We start from the raw sequence: 17,130 nt of genomic DNA, 5'->3' as shown, positions 1-17,130 counted from the left end.
AAAAGTAAAGGTGTGGAGATGGTTGAAACTAAAACGTGGAAAAGAAAACTGAGTCCCAAGGATTGTATTCGGTGGGTTCTGTGAGGAGGGTGTGAGCTGACTCTGTGTGGGTGGAGCTGAGAGGAGTAGAATTGTAAAATCACAAAGGGGTAGAATAGTGGCATAGATAGCTACACATAAACAAATCTCTCCAAATGTGTATTTATCAGTTAGGGTCTCTAGAGCAACAGGACAAATAGGATGGAGATATATATATATATATATATATATTTTTCAAGGAATTGGTTCACATGATTGTTGGGGTGGCAAGGTGGAATCTATAAGACAGGTCCACAGGCTGGAAACTCAGAAGTTTTATATTTGCTTATTTTTCTAAATGTATTTCCTGGAGGTTTGATGAGGAAAACTGTGTTTTTTACATGTGAAGTTAGTGGAATTACCAATTCCACTACAGTTAGTCACTACATTCTACTAGATAGCTGCATATTACAAAGTGCATAATATCAATTTATCATAGTTTTATTTATTTTTATCAGCAGAAAAGAATTTGTATGTCTGGGTAAATAACATGTTCTCAAAACTACAACTACCAGAAATGTGATTACAGGATTTGCAAGTGTTTTTGTAAGAATTGTTAGTCTCCTATAGTTATAGTATATTATTATTTCAAAATAAGTGTATATACCAGGTGAGCTAGGGCCCCTTCCATAACTGGATTTCAGAATCAGTCCTAATAAATATGGTTTATTTTTGGAAACCTCTTTCCCATTCCCCTGTCTTCACTTATACACTGATGATGCTTCTTAATTCATAACCCATCTCTCTCTCCGGTCCTAACCAAGAAAAAGCAGATAGGAGCCAAATGAAGATTAAAGTATTTGCCTCATTAATGAGCATACAATAACTCCCTAAATTGATAGCTCCAGAAAGCTGGCTTGGAAAACTGGTCAGAGCAGGGACTTTGCATTCTCCTTCTTAAATCTTGACCTTTGTACCAAAAATGTACAAAGTGCGGACTGCATACTCTGCTTTTTAAATCTCAGTTTCTCTAGGCAAGAGTTAGGCCCACAAAGTAGGTTCTGAATATATTTGCCGATCAACTGCATGGAGCATGGTGGCCTGACTCACAGACTCAGTTTGTAGCATAATCAGAATGGAGGATACCAGAGAGCATGGAGGGAGACAGGTCTCCAGCCTACTATAGAAGGCATATCCTGAGTCTGATGGTAAGTCTACTTACTACATGGCAAGGAGTTGGGCATAGAGAGGAGTGACTATCAGGGCCTTGGTAATCAACTGAAGAGAAGGAAGCAAAAGTATATTGTCTAATTTATCACTCTTGTAGAAGAGGAAGTGAGGAGACATGAAGGGGGGAATAAGAGTTCTTGACTAAGGTTATGTACATGTAGATTAGTTCTTTTCTCATAATGAAAGATGACAAGGCCATTTGGAATTCTTTACATAACAAAAATAGGCATTGCCTTAACAATAAAAATAGGCATGGTAAGTGAAGCATGATAGAAAGAGGAGGGAGGAGGGATACTAGGGTCATGTAGTCTTTGGTCTGATTGTGCCATACGGATGCAATAAAGCCCTTGCTCTCTTGAGGCTTATGTTTCAGTAGGGAAAGTTGGACATAGAACACCCTTAGTAAGCAATACAATAATAGGTAGTGATATGGCTATAAAGAAAATAAAATAGGATAGGGCAAGAAGACTTTTTTCAGATAAGAACTTAGACACATCAATACTACTGTTAAAAAAATGTGAAATATTGATTAAATATGAAAATGATTTGTGTAAGGCCATCAAAGAGGTGTTAAAAGGAGTACTGGAGTGTCTGAGCCTCCAGAGAGGAGAAAACTCTGAAGGGGTTAATTTATATCTGTACCCTCTTCTCTTGGGGAAGTGGTCAGACTTTTCCTGATTCTGGACATGGGCAAGAGGCTGAAAATCTGAGCACAGCCCATGTAGAACTGACCTGTTTAAGCACAGAAAAGCAGGTAGAGCTTTTGGCAGTCTTACAAAGTTGGAATGACAATACTGGGACTTAAAAGAACTCAAAAACATTGCTGATTCCTCCTCAAGATATTTGCAGAATTATGAAACTGCCTGGCAGAATGCTGTTAAAGTTAAGCCATATACTTCCAAAAAGCAGAGTGTTCTACCACCTCATGTTGAGGAGGGGTCCACAGTGCAAATCATACTTTCAGTTGGAAGCTACCATGGTAGCTTTAAAATAAAACTCTCCTACAGATGGCTTGAGCTCTCCCACTTGACAGAGAATCAACCAAAGTGCATGAAATTTTTTGGAATTGATATTCTCTGTTGTAGCTTTTTTCCTTTAAAAATTTTGTTTTACTTTCATGGAAAAGGAGAGAAAATATTCCACTCTAAACCTTAAAAATATATGTACATTTCTTTGTTATAGTAAAACTAAGTGTATTTATAAAGGGTTTGGTGCTTTTCCCTTAAAACAGATAATTTTCAGACCTGCCAAACTTAAAAAGTCATACTGCCAAAAAAACTAAAGGTAAATAAAGATGTTTCCAGACAAGCAAAACCAGTGGACCTTCACCAAAAGAAATGCTAAATTAAAGGTAGTTCTTCTGGAAGAAGGAAAGTAAATCCTGATGAGAACATGGAAATGTAGAATGGAATAAAGAATAAGAAAGGGTAAATATATAGTGAAAAAACATATTGATAGTAGTAAACAATTATAGTAATATTTTGTGGGTTTAAAAATATGTACAATTTATATAATTATAAGAACAATTTGAAAGGCAGGAGGGAAGCAAAGGGAATTATAGAGTTCTAAGGTTCTAGCATTATCAAATTTATTTAGATAAATTATCTAAAATAATTATAAAAGATTATTTTAAATAACAAGTGAGTAAAAGGAAAAATAGGGTAATAATCTTGTTAATGCAAAAAGAAGGTGAGAAGTGAGGTGAAAGGAATAACTGAGTCTTATGGAAAGTAATTACTAAGATGGTAGCTATAAGTCCAACTGATCACTAACTATATTACATTTAAATGGACTACATACTTAAAAGACAATTATTAATGGATTGAATCCAAAACCAACCTGATGCCCCTTCACTGACAATTTTAAAATACAAAGTCAGGAAACTTGAAAATAAAAGGATGAAAAAGGATGTATCATAAAAATACAAATGGAAAAAAAGTTAGGGATAACTTTAATAGTATTTGTAAAGTAGACTTTAAGGAGAAAGCATTACCAGAAATAAAGAGGATCCACACACTAGAAGGTACATATGTTCTAAATGTGAAAGCAAAAACTGAAAGACCTAGCAGTAGATATAGACAAACACACAATCCTAATGGAAGACTTAGACCTTTCTCATTTGGTTATAGAATAAGCAGGAAGATAAAATGGAAAAGGAGAGAGAGATAGTATCAATCTAATTAATGTACATGATCTAATTGACAAATATAGAATACTGTATTTAATGACAGTTGATCAGTAATACACATGGAACATTTATCACAATTAACCACATGCTGTTTTTTTTTTTTTTACTGGAAACTGATTCTGCAATTTATGTGAAAATACAAAGGGTCTTCATGACCAAGATAACCTTTAAATGAAAGAACGAAACTGGAGGTCTTATACTATCATATATCAGAGTTATTATAGAGGGATTCTAATTTGATACTGTGGTATTGGCATAAGGACAAATAGACATTGTTTTTGACAAATGCCATTAACAGTAAATATGGTGGGGAAAGGATGGCATTTTCAATAATAGTGTTGGATCAAAATAATATCCTATGGAAGAAAAGTATTTTGAACCCCAGCTCACATCATACATAGAAACATCAATTTAACATGATTGTAAATGTAAACATGTCAGGTAAAAACAATAAACCTTTAGAAGAAAATGTAGGAGAATACTTTCATGATCTTAGGGTAGGTGGAGATTTCTTAAAAAGGAACAATAAACACTGTAAAGGGAAAAGTGATACATTGGAGAACAGTAAAATTAAGACTTGTTCATCAGAAGGTACCATAAAGAGAATGAAAAGGCAAATAGGAGGGGGAGAAGATATTTGCAATGCATAGGTCTCAAAAAGGATTTGTCCAGAATATACTAAGAACTACAAATTGATTTTTTTAAAAAGGAAGAAAAATGGGCATAACACTTGAACAGGCACTCCACATGAGAAGATATCCAAATGGCCATTAAACATCAAAAGGTGGTCAGCATCATTAATCATCTGTGAAATGCAAACTAACAGCACAGTGAAAGGCCATGTTATATTCACCAGAATGGCTAAAATTAGAAAGACAGATAATGTCAAATTCATACAAAGATTATCTGAAACTCTCATATGCTGATGCTGGATGTTTAAATTGGTAGTGTCATTTTGGAAGACCATATAGTGGTATGTACTAGAGCTGAATGGCGTATGATATCACATGGCAATTCCATTAGGCATATTCCCAATAGAAGTGTGTTCATATATTTACTAAAAGACTTGTACAAGAATTTTCACAGCAGCACAATGAGAAGTTGTACCAAACTGGAAGTAACTCAGATGTCCACTTACAAGCAAATGGGTAGATGCATTATAGTATATTCATGAAATGGAGTGTTATGAAGCTTTATGGTAATGAATGTATTACAACGATGCTTGGCAACATGGGTGAATCTCAAAAGCATAATGATGAGTGAAAGAAGCTGGAGACCAGAGTACATACTATATGATTACATTTATATGAAGTTCAAAAACAATTAAAGCTAATCTATGAAATCATAGATCAGGATTGTGGCTACCTATGTTGGTGTTGACTTTGTGAGAATTCATTGAGCTGTACACTTACAGTTTCTGTGTTTTTTGTAATTGTGTTATCCTTCAACAAAAAGTTTGCTTTAAAAAATAGAGCAGTGAGATGAAATGCCTACGTTCTGAGTTTCTCCATCAGCACAAGCTGGGCTGTCAGCTTGTGCTGAGACTAAACAGTGAAAGTACAGCCATCTGAAGAAAACCTGGATCAAGAACCCAGGGAGTAGCGGAGATGGGAAAGAATTTGGGCTGTTTAAAGGCCAGAAACAAAGCCAGCAAGGCTAGTAGTGAGGGAATGAGGGGCCAAAAGTAAGGCATAGGACTAGAGAGGTAACTATAGGTCAGATCAGGAGGTTTACTCTAGCAGTGAAAGGAAGTCATTAGAAAGATTTAATCAGGAGAATGATGTGATACTATTGATGCCTGGAGAAGAGCACTGTGCGTGCTGTTTGGAGAAAAGGCTGGAGGAGGCAAGAGTGGAGCAGGGATACCAAGTAGGAGCCTGTTTTTGTGGTCAAGGAGTGATTTGATGGTGGTCTGAACTTGGCCTTAGCAGCGGGGTTGGTGAGAAGTAATTGGCTTCCAGCTGCATGTTGTTGGAGGTAACTGACACTGACAGGACTTTCTGATGGACTGTGTGTTGAAAGCGAAGAGCCAGAATGACTTTAGTATTTAGCCTGAGCCGTCTGGGAAGCCATCTGGTGACCCATCAGTTGGAGAGAGAGTGAGGGGGTGGGAGGATGGGGTGGACTACTTAACACTGTAGATTTTTGAAGAAAATTAATTTTTACTTTGTCATATTGATCTTTACTGCCCAGGTCTTAGCACAGTATCTAGAACATAAATATAACAATAAAAACTCCATTTAATATCAATATTTAATCATTCTTATTCCATAAATATTTTTACTGCAGTATAATTGACATATAACACTATATTAGTTTCAGGTACACGAAATAGTGATTCAGCATTTGAATATATTACAAAATGATCACCACAGTAAGTCTAGTAAACATCTAATATTCAATGAATTTATTGAATAAATGTTATTTTTACCATTGGCATTCTTAGAAAATATGTAATTTTAAATATTTAAAAAAAAGAACCTTAGTGATTCCTGTAGTATTTTACTGACCTGGATTTGTCTCCTTTGTAGGTATTTTTCTTTTCTTTGTTATAAGAATGGTGATTTGACTAAAATATGGGTTTTAAAGGAGCTGATTGGTTGGCTATTAAACTGGACATTTTGTTTAGATGGCTTTCTCTTTTTTTGCAGTTATTTTGTGATTCCAGCTGCTTTGCTGTTTGGGAAATTTGATTCAGCACCAGGTTTCCAATGTGTTTTAGTTTTTGGAAAAAATATTTTCAATTGTTCTAAATCTTTTATTTTTCTTTATTGTTTATGGAAGTCCTTTCAGGTGTTTGGAACAAAAGTCTCTTCACCAAATGTTTTTTTCCTGCAAATGATGACATTTTGTTTGACATTCTGAATGGAATTATTTTGGGAAAATGGTGGGAAAAATACCACCTAGGAAGCTTTGTAAAATGCTAGAAATTCTTAAACAAATGGCATATAGTGCATCCCTCCTCTAACTATGCTCTAGTGAAGGATAAAGCAAAGCGATCACATCCTCAAGCAGATGGTAGGTACCAGGCAGGTTTCAGACAAGGTGGTGTTTATGTGGAACAAGGATCTCTTCTCATAAGCCCTCTTCTGTAGCAGATCTCTAATATATCACATATCCATTCTTGAACTGGCAAGGGGAATGAGATTGCTCTTACCCATTCAGGGCTAACCTGGAGCTGAGGTAGCTTTTTTATACTTCACAGGAGGGTGGATATCAGAACAAAGTTAGTGTTTTTTGAGGAAGGAGGATGGACAGGGTGTATACGCAGACGCAGTGTCCCCACAACTATGTTTTGGATGCTTAATGTGTTCCAGATGATGTATTAGGTGCTGAGTTTACTTAGACAGCTAAAAAGTACCTGGCAGAGATGGTAAAGCTTGGTAAGGAGTCCAATATTTGTATCTTCCATTATTTCCATGTTCTCCAAATGTTTTGACTGGGGAGCATAGAAAGAGCACATGAATGTTGTTTTGGTTTTTAGGACTCTTAAAAGAACAGTGCTTCTGGAGGTTGGGACAAGTATTTAAAGTAGAGAGAAAGCATAAATGAAGAGAGAGGCATATATCAATCAGGTTATTATTTTTCATTACACAAGTCAATATGACTACATGATGTAAGATATTAGAGAAATATACATAAAGTAGTTTAAGTTCCACATTATTTTTTTTTTCTGTGTATCCACTTCTGTAGATTTTGTGTACATTTCCATACGCATTTAGGACAATAGCAATAATGAGTTTTTTAATGTAAATCCTAGTTCAACGTATGCATAAGTAATATTGTGTATCTGATGTGTGGTCACTGAGAGGGCCTTTCTTCACTAATGGTTTGCAGATACATATAAGAGGCATTTGTAAATTTTTTAATAGCAGTTTTTTTGAGATATAATTCACATGCCAGAAGATTCATCACTTAAATTCTGCAATTCAGTAGTTTTCAGTATGTTCATAGAACTTGCAGTTATCACTACTCTCTTATTTAGAATATTTTCATCACTCCCAAAAGAAACCCTGTACCTATTAGCAGTCATTTTTGAATACTTTGTGTACCCATCAATATCTTGCATAAAACTACATTTTAAAGATCGATGTTTCTCTAAATAATTTTCAGAACTCATTAGGACTAGGACTAGTTTCAGGGAAAATATTTCAGAACCTACAAAGATTTCTGAGCAATGAATGTGTGCATTCTTGGAAGTAAAACCTTTAGCAGTACACGGAATTTTAGTGGGGATTGGTATAACTTCCGATATTTATTGCATAAATGAAAATGAAAGAGTTCATGAAATAGGAGTAATTAGGTTTTCCTATGTTTTTAGATTTCTATCTGTATAATAGAGAAGAGATTTACAAAATAAGAAAAAAATCAACTTTAAGAAAGTACAGTGCTAGGGGGATTTGAGTAATGATTTTTATTACTTCTTAACATTATAGTAGCTAATAATTCTGTTTTCTTTACCTTGAGAACTAAAAAGATGAAGGCCAAGGGGGAAGCCTAAATAACATACTTGTATTCAAATCTTTCATATCTCTTCTAAAATAACACTTAAAAAAAACCTTTTTTAACCGTAAGTGTTCAGACCTCCATTGTCCAAGTATGATAGCAACTGGCTACATGTAGCTATGAGTACTTGAAATCTGGTTAGTATGGCTGAGGAACTGAATTTCTTATTTTATTTAATTTTAATTAATTAGAATTTAATTAAAAAATCTAAAGCAGTGTAAAATATTTTTTCAATAAGCACAGCTTTATTCTTTGGTAGGATTACCTTTTACTTTCCCATTATATCATAAGATTATTGTATTGTAGGGGTATGTCAGGTACATGCATTGTTTTTGATGTACAGAAATATATCACCAGTTTAAGTGGTGTCAATGAAATAATTCAAATGATTTTCTGAAAACGAATCAAATGGTTTTTTTCTATACAGCTATGTAACATTGTAATGTGTTTATTTGGATATTTTATGCAGACAGCATGAGTTACAATGATAACTATAGTGATTACTTAGAAATATTATAATAAGCATTTGTATAGTATGTTTTTATGTATATGTATATCATAAAGTGCTTATCTTAATTACTATATAATTACATTAGCTTTATAGTATAAAAAAGTATGAAAAATTATTTAGGTATATAAAGTATACACTGATGCAGAATTGAGTGGAGATGCAGAAACTAATGCCATAACTCAAACTTATAGTAAAGGACAAGATGAGAATGGAAGAACATGTGCCACAAATTTCACAATAATGGCAATTTTGTTTTCTGTGGCTGAGTAAAATAGAAAAATCTATTTATTTGTAAAAAAATAAAAAAAAATAAAGGTAATAAAGACAATCTGAAGAGATTATTTTCAGCAGATATAGAGTGAATTTGATAACAAGTTTCCTCACAATATGAAAAAAAGGAGTCTGTGAAATTGGTTGCTAGAAAACAGAATTAAGTGCACAATAAAAAGTTGTATATTATTTCAACAGTATCTGAGAGCATAGTTTGGTCCAGCTTGGTTCTTTTTCCAAGAAAAAAATGCTTTTAAGGTGGAGAGGTTATAGGAGAAATTATTTCAGTTATCAAAATTTTATTGAAAAATTATGAGGAAAGGTCTAAAAGTGAAAGATCAAACAAGTATCTGTAGAATATACAGCCATTCTAACAATAAACATCAATTGAGCCAGAGTTTGAAAAACTCCAATTATTTTTCTTTGGCTTTAGATAAGTCATATGGCATGAAACACCACTCAATTAATAGTTTCCACATAGTTTGTTTCAAAGAACTTCCAAATTTACAAAGAACTCTCAATACATGGCCCAAGTAAATGAATCTGTAGATTAAAAAAGTATTTACATGTTAGTTTTTCATGGAGGATTGTACTCCAGCCTAGGGGAGGTAAAAAAATCAAGATGTATGGATTTTCTTAAAAGAAAGACTATTATTTCCTATATTGCCTAATTCTAGTTTATGATACATATTGAAAATATTTGCATTCAGTTTTGTGAAGTAGACTCCATGATAAGTGTCATGGATTTAGTTGTTAAATTCACTCATTTATGTGCAAATATTTTTAATCATTGCCAGTTTATGGACCTATCAAAAGCAGTAGAAGATAATGAATTTAATGACCTTGTGCTCTTTGCCAGTACTCAGTGGTTGAATTGTGGAAGACTTTTACAAGGGTCACTGTACTGCTAACTCCTGAAAAAAGAATATATGACAAATACTCATTAATCAAAGGCAAAAACAATTTCAGTGTGATTTACCTTTGCTCACCAGTGTAACACTGCATATAAATGAACTAAATTTGAAGCTCTGAGGAAAAGAAAAGCATTTTTATCACCTACCTGGTTGTTGAAATTGAAAATCTTAATAATGCTAACCTACAGCAATGTCTTTGCCAATTTTTATATTCATTTTGTTATCATTAATCTACAATTCCATGAAGAACATTATGTTTACTAGACTTCTCCCTTCACCAAGTCCCTCCCACAAACCCCATTAGAGTCACTGTCTATCAGCGTAGTAAGATTCTGTAGAATCACTGCTTGTCTTCTCTGTGTTGCACATCCCTCGCTATGCCCCCCCCACATTATACATGCTAATCGTAAGAACCCCTTTCTTTTTCCCCACCCTTATCCCTCCCTTCCCACCCATCCTCCCAGTCCCTTTCCCTTTGGTAACTGTTAGTCCATTCTTGCGTTCTAAGAGTCTGCTGCTGTTTTATTCCTTCAGTTTTTCTTTGTTCTTATACTCCACACATGAGTGAAATCATTTGGTTCTTGTCTTTCTCTGCCTGGCTTATTTTAATGAGCATAATTCCCTCTAGCTCCATCCATGTGTTGCAAATGGTAGGATTTGTTTTCTTCTTATGGCTGAATAATATTCCATTGTGTATATGTACCACATCTTCTTTATCCATTCATCTACTGATGGACACTTGGGTTGCTTCCATTTCATGGCTATTGTAAATAGTGCTGCGATAAACATAGGGGTGCATATGTCTTTTCAAACTGGGCTGCTGCATTCTTGGGGTAAATTCCTAGAAGTGGGATTCCTGGGTCAAATGGTATGTCTATTTTGAGCATTTTGAGGAACCTCCATACTGCTTTCCACAATGGTTGAACTAATTTACATTCCCACCGGCAGTGTAGGAGGGTTCCCCTTTCTCCACAATCTCTCCAACATTTGTTGTTGTTTGTCTTTTGGATGGTGGCGATCCTTACTGGTGTGAGATGATATCTCATTGTGGTTTTAATTTGCATTTCTCTGATGACAAGCGATGTGGAGCATCTTTTCATGTGTCTGTTGGCCATCTGAATTTCATCTTTAGAGAACTGTCTATTCAGCTCCTCTGCCCATTTTTTAATTGGATCATTTGCTTTTTGTTTGTTGAGGTGCATGAGCTCTTTATATATTTTGGATATCAACCCTTTATCGGATCTCTCATTTATGAATATATTCTCCCATACTGTAGGGTACATTTTGTTCTAGTGATGGTGTCCTTTGCTGTACTGAAGCTTTTCAGCTTGATATAGTCCCACTTGTTCATTTTTGCTTTTGTTTCCCTTGCCTGGGAGATATGTTCATGAAAAAGTCACTCATGTTTATGTCCAAGAGATTTCTGCCTATGTTTTTTTCTAAGAGTTTTATGGTTTCATGACTTACATTCAGGTCTTTGATCCATTTCTAATTTACTTTTGTGTATGGGGTTAGACAGTGATCAAATTTCATTCTCTTACACGTAGCTCTCCAGTTTTGCCAGCACAATCTGTTGAAGAGACGGTCATTTCGCCATTGTATGTCCATGGCTCCTTTATCATATATTAACTGACCATATATGTCTGGGTTAATGTCTGGAGTCTCTATTCTGTTCCACTGGTCTGTGGCTCTGTTCTTGTGCCAGTACCAAACTGTCTTGATTACTGTGGCTTTGTAGTAGAGCTTGAAGTTGGGGAGCAAGGTACCTCATTTTATTCTTCCTTCTCAGGATTGCTTTGGCTATTTGTGGTCTTTGATGTTTCCATATGAATTTTTGAACTATTTGTTCCAGTTCGTTGAAGAATGCTGTTGGTAATTTGATAGGGATTGCATCAAATCTGTATATTGCTTTGGGCTGGATGGTCATTTTGATGATATTAATTCTTCCTAGCCAAGAGCATGGGATGAGTTTCCATTTGTTAGTGTCCTCTTTAATTTCTTTTAAGAGTGTCTTGTAGTTTTCAGGGTACAGGTCTTTCACTTCCTTGGTTAGGTTTAATCCTAAGTATTTTATTCTTTTTGATGCAATTGTGAATGATATTGTTTTCCTGATTTCTCTTTCTATTAGTTCATTGTTAGTGTATAGGAGAACCACAGATTTCTGTGTGTTAATTTTGTATCCTGCAACTTTGCTGTATTCCGATATCAGTTCTAGTAGTTTTGGAGTGGAGTCTTTAGGGTTTTTTATGTAGAATATCATGTCATCTGCAAATAATGACAGTTTAACTTCTTCTTTACCAATTTGGATTCCTTGTATTTCTTTGTTTTGTCTGATTGCCATGGCTAGGACCTCCAGTACTATGTTGAATAACAGCGGGGAGAGTGGGCATCCTTGTCTTGTTCCTGATCTCAGAGGAAAAGCTTTCAGCTTCTCGGTGTTCAGTATGATGTTGGCAATAGGTTTATCATATATGGCCTTTATTATGTTGAGGTACTGCCCTCTATACCCATTTTGTTGAGAGTTTTTATCATGAATGGATGTTGAATTTTGTCGAATGCTTTTTCAGCATCTATAGAGATGATTATGTGGATTTTGCCCTTCTTTTTGTTGATGTGGTGGATGATGTTGATGGATTTTCTAATGTTGTACCATCCTTGCATCCCTGGGATGAATCCCACTTGGTCATGGTGTATTTTTGAATTTGGTTTGCTAATATTTTGTTGAGTATTTTTGCATCTACATTCATCAGGGATATTGGTCTGTAATTTTCTTTTTTGGTGGGGTCTTTGCCTGAATTTGGTATTAGGGTGATGTTGGCTTTATAGAATGAGTTTGGGAGTATTCCCTCCTCTTCCATTTTTTGGAAAACTTTAAGGAGATGGGTATTATGTCTTCTCTGTATGTCTGATAAAATTCTGAGGTAATTCCATCTTTCCCGGGGGTTTTTCTCTTGGGTAGTTTTTTGATTACCACCTCAGTTTCTTTGCTCGTAATTGGTTTGTTTAGATTTTGTGTTTCTTCCTTGGTCAGTCTTGGAAGGTTGTATTTTTCTACGAAGTTGTCCATTTCTTCTAGGTTTTCCACCTTGTTAGCATATAGGTTTTCATAGTATTCTCTAATAATTCTTTGTATTTCTGTTGGGTTCATCGTGATGTTTCCTTTCTCATTTCTGATTCTGTTGATGTGTGTTGATTCTCTTTTTCTCTTAATAAGTCTGGCTAGAGGCTTATCTATTTTGTTTATTTTCTCAGAGAACCAGCTCTTGGTTTCATTGATTTTTTTTCAATTATTTTATTCTTCTCAATTTTGTTTATTTCTTCTCTGATCTTTATTATGTCCCTCCTTCTGCTGACTTTAGGCCTCACTTTTTTCTTCTTTTTCTAATTTCAGTAATTGTGGCATTAGACTATTCATTTGGGTTTGTTCTTCCTTCTTTAAATATGCCTGGATTGCTATATACTTTCCTCTTAAGACTGCTTTCGCTGCATCCCACAGCAGTTGGGGCTTTGTGTTGTTGTTGTTATTTGTTTCCATATATTGCTTGATCTCTATTTTAATTTGTTCGTTGGTCCATTGATTATTTAGGAGCATGTTTTTAAGCCTTCATGTTTATGGGCCTTTTTGTTTTCTTGGTATAATTTATTTCTAGTTTTATACCTTTGTGGTCTGAAAAGTTGGTTGGTAGGATTTCAATCTTTTGGAATTTACTGAGGCTCTTTTTGTGGCCTAGTATGTGGTCTATTCTGGAGAATGTTCCATGTGCACTTGAGAAGAATGTGTGTCCTGTTGCTTATGGGTGTAGAGTTCTAAAGATGTCTATTAGGTCCATCTGTTCTAGTGTGTTGTTCATTGCCTCTGTGTCCTTACTTATTTTCTGTCTGGTGGATCTGTCCTTTGGAGTGAATGGTGTGTTGAAGTCTCCTAAAATGAATGCTTTACATTCTATTTCGTCCTTTAGTTGTGTTAGTATTTGTTTCACATATGCTGGTGCTCCTGTGTTGGGGCATATATATTTATAATGGTTATATCCTCTTTTTGGATTGACCCCTTTATCATTATGTAATGTCCTTCTCTATCTCTTGTTACTTTCTTTGTTTTGAAATCTATTTTGTCGGATACTAGTACTGCAACACCTGCTTTTTTCTCTCTGTTGTTTGCATGAAATATCTTTCTCCATCCCTTGTCTTTTAATCTGTGTATGTCTTTGGGTTTGAGGTGAGTCTCTTGTAAGCAGCATGTAGATGGGTCTTGCTTTTTTATCCATTCTATTACTCTGTTTCTTTTGATTGGTGCATTGAGTCCATTTACATTTAGTGTGATTATTGAAAGATATGTACTTATTGCCATTTCATGCTTTAGATTCGTGGTTACCAAAGGTTCAAGATTAATTTCCCTACCATCTAAAAGTCTAACTTAACTCACTTAGTATGCTGTTACAAACACAATCTAAAGGTTCTTTTCTGTTTCTCCTCCTTTTTCTTCCTCCTCCATTCTTTATATATTAGGTATTATATTCTGTACTCTTTGTGTATCCCTTGATTGACTTTGGGGAGAGTTAATTTAATTTTACATTTGCTTAGTAATTAGCTGTTCTACTTTCTTTCCTGTGGTTTTATTACCTCTGGTGACAGCTATTCAACCTTAGCAACACTTCCATTTATAGCAGTCCCTCCGAAATAGACTGTAGAGATGGTTTGTGGGAGGTAAATTCTCTGAGCTTTTGCTTATCTGGAAATTGTTTAATCCCTCCTTCAAATTTAAATGATAATCTTGCTGGATAAAGTAATCTTGGTTCCATACCCTTCTGCTTCAGGGCATTAAATACATCATGCCACTCCCTTCTGGGCTGTAAGGTTTCTGCTAAGAAGTCTGATGTTAGCCTGATGGGCTTTCCTTTGTGTGTGATCTTATTTCTCTCTCTGGCTGCTTTTAGCAGTCTGTCCTTATCCATCATTCCCATTTTAATTACTATGTGTCTTGGTGTTTTCTTCCTTGAGTCTCTTGTGTTGGGAGATCTGTGCACCTCCATGGCCTGATAGACTATCTTCTTCCCCAGTTGGGGAAGTTTTCAGCAACTACCTCTTCAAAGACACTTTCTATCCCTTTCTCTGTCTCTTCTTCTTCTGGTGTCCCTATAATGTGAATATTGTTCCACTTGGATTGGTCACACAATTCTCTCAATATTCTTTCATTCTTAGAGGTCCTTTTTTCTCTCTGTGCCTCAGCTTCTTTGTATTCCTCTTCTGTAGTTTCTATTTCATTTATCGTCTCCTTCACCATATCCAACCTGCTTTTAATACCCTCCATCGTGTTCTTCAACGATTGGATCTCTGACCTGAATTCATTCCTGAGTTCTTGGATGTCTTTCCGTACCTCCATTAGCATGTTGATGATTTTTATTTTGAACTCCCTTTCAGGAAGATTCACGAGGTCCATATCATTTAAGTCTTTCTCGGGAGTTTTATTAATAATTTTACTCTGGACCAGGTTCCTTTGGCTTTTCATATTTGTATATGGCACCCTCTACTCTCCAGATGCTCTATTCTGGAGCTGCTCAGCCCCTGAAGCAATATCGGGGGTCGCAGGGGAGCGGTATTTGTGCCTAGGAGGAAAGAGCTGTTCCCCACTTCCCGGCTGCTGTGCCTGTCTCCACTGCCTGAACCAGTGGGCCGAGCACACAGGGATAAGCTTTTGTCCCAGAGCAGCCGGATATGGATCCCTGCTTTCTACAAGTGGCCAGAATCCCAGTCTCCACAGGTATTCCACCTGTCCCAGCTTTCCCACCCTGTAATCAGAAGAGTATGATGAAAGCACCATGAAATGTAGGTTTGTACTCCCTGCGCAAATCTCTGGAGCTAGGTATTCAGCAGTCCCAAGCCTTCCACTCCCTCTCTGCTCCATTTCTCTTACTCCCGCCCATGAGCTGGGGTAGGGGAAGGGCTTGGGTCCCGTGGAGCCACAACTCTGGTATGTTACCCCGTTCGGTGAGGTCTGCTCTTTTCTCCATGTGTGTGCAATCTGGTGCTGTCCACTTTCCTGTTGCTGTCTCAGGATTAGTTGCGCCAACTATATTTTCTAATTGTAACCAGTTTTAGGAGAAAGCCTCTGTCTCTCCTCTCACACCGCCATCTTTTTGTCTTTGTCAATTTTTAAAAAATGAATAAATATGCAGATGATCTTAGTTGTAATATGCAGTATTAGGTGAACTTCCTGTAAAAAAATTGCAAGAACAATTTGATGAATGCTTTGTTGAGGATGATAAATTTGGGCTTGATTTTCAATTTGTGTAATATCTCTTTGCATTAAATTTCACAAATACTTTGTTGATATGAGAGCTAATGAATTTACTTAACTTCACAGATGTTTTGAAACTGATAGGTATTTTCTTCAAAGTCAAATCTTTAAAAAAAAGATGAACTGGTTTTGTCAATGTGTATGAATATATGAAAGGACAATAACTTTGATATCTGATTTAGTTATTGGAAAATTTTAATTGTCTTTGGAACAACTTGAAACTATTTTTTTGACATCTAAACTGAGAGTATTTCTGATAAAATATGGTCTGCAAATCGATATATGCTCTAAGTGTAAAATAAATTCATATTTCAGAGTTTGAAAAAGTTCAAAATATTTAATTAATTTTTATGTAATCACACATTGAAATGATAATATTGTGAATATATTGGGTTAAGTAATACGTATAGTATTACAACTAATTTGATGTTTATTTTTTCTCTGTTTAATGGAACTACTATCACAGTGCACATGTGGCTGAGAGTATATGTCTCCTGGATAGTGCTGGTGTCAACGGTGTCACGAGTAGGCTGAGCTCCTCGGTGCTGAGCTCTTGGCCAAACTGCTTAGCAGCATAAGCCATATTTGTGGAAAAAGTTAACATTTTAGTATGTATATCTTTTACTTTTTTACATTGTTGTGACAGACCTTGCACTTGATCTTAGCTTCAATTTATTTCTTTTTCTGTGATTTTTTTTTTTTATCTAAGAGACGTAACTTTTTTAGGTTTACAGAAAAATTGTAGGGAAAGTAAGAAAGTTCCCATATAGTCTCCTGCCCCTCACAGTTTCCTCTGTTACTAACATCTTGCATTAGTGTGGTCCATGTGTTAAAAGTGATGAGCCAGTATTGACATACCATTATTGAGGTCTGTAGTTTGTAGTAGACTTCTTTGTGTTGTGCATTCCATTCTGACAAAGATGTGTATCTTTGTGTTGTACATTTTGTGTTCTGACAAATGGTAATGATAATGACATGTATCCACTATTGCAGTGTCAGACAGAAGAGTTTCACTGCCCTAAAATTCCTTTGTTCTCCCTATTCATTCCTTTCTTGCTCCTCTTAACCCTGACCGTACTATCTCCAGAGTTTTGCCTTTTCTAGAATCTCATATACTTGGTATCATATGTGTAGCCTTTCTGGCTTCCTTTATTTAATGATATGCACTTGAGCTTCCTCTATGTTTTTTTGTAGCTTG

General features: G+C 35.6%; 1 protein-coding gene across 8 annotated transcripts in view; it reads left to right on the top strand.

Moving 5' to 3' along the window:
• Nucleotides 1-17,130, top strand: part of PRDM5 (PR/SET domain 5) — a 241,328-nt gene that overhangs the window by 25,632 nt on the left and 198,566 nt on the right. The gene's annotated exons all lie outside the window — the stretch shown is intronic.

The sequence above is a fragment of the Manis pentadactyla genome, chromosome 5, assembly GCF_030020395.1.
Source record: "Manis pentadactyla isolate mManPen7 chromosome 5, mManPen7.hap1, whole genome shotgun sequence".
Classification (NCBI taxonomy): Eukaryota; Metazoa; Chordata; class Mammalia; order Pholidota; family Manidae; genus Manis; species Manis pentadactyla.
Note: the sequence above shows the minus strand (reverse complement) of the source record. Positions and strands in the feature narration are given on the sequence as shown.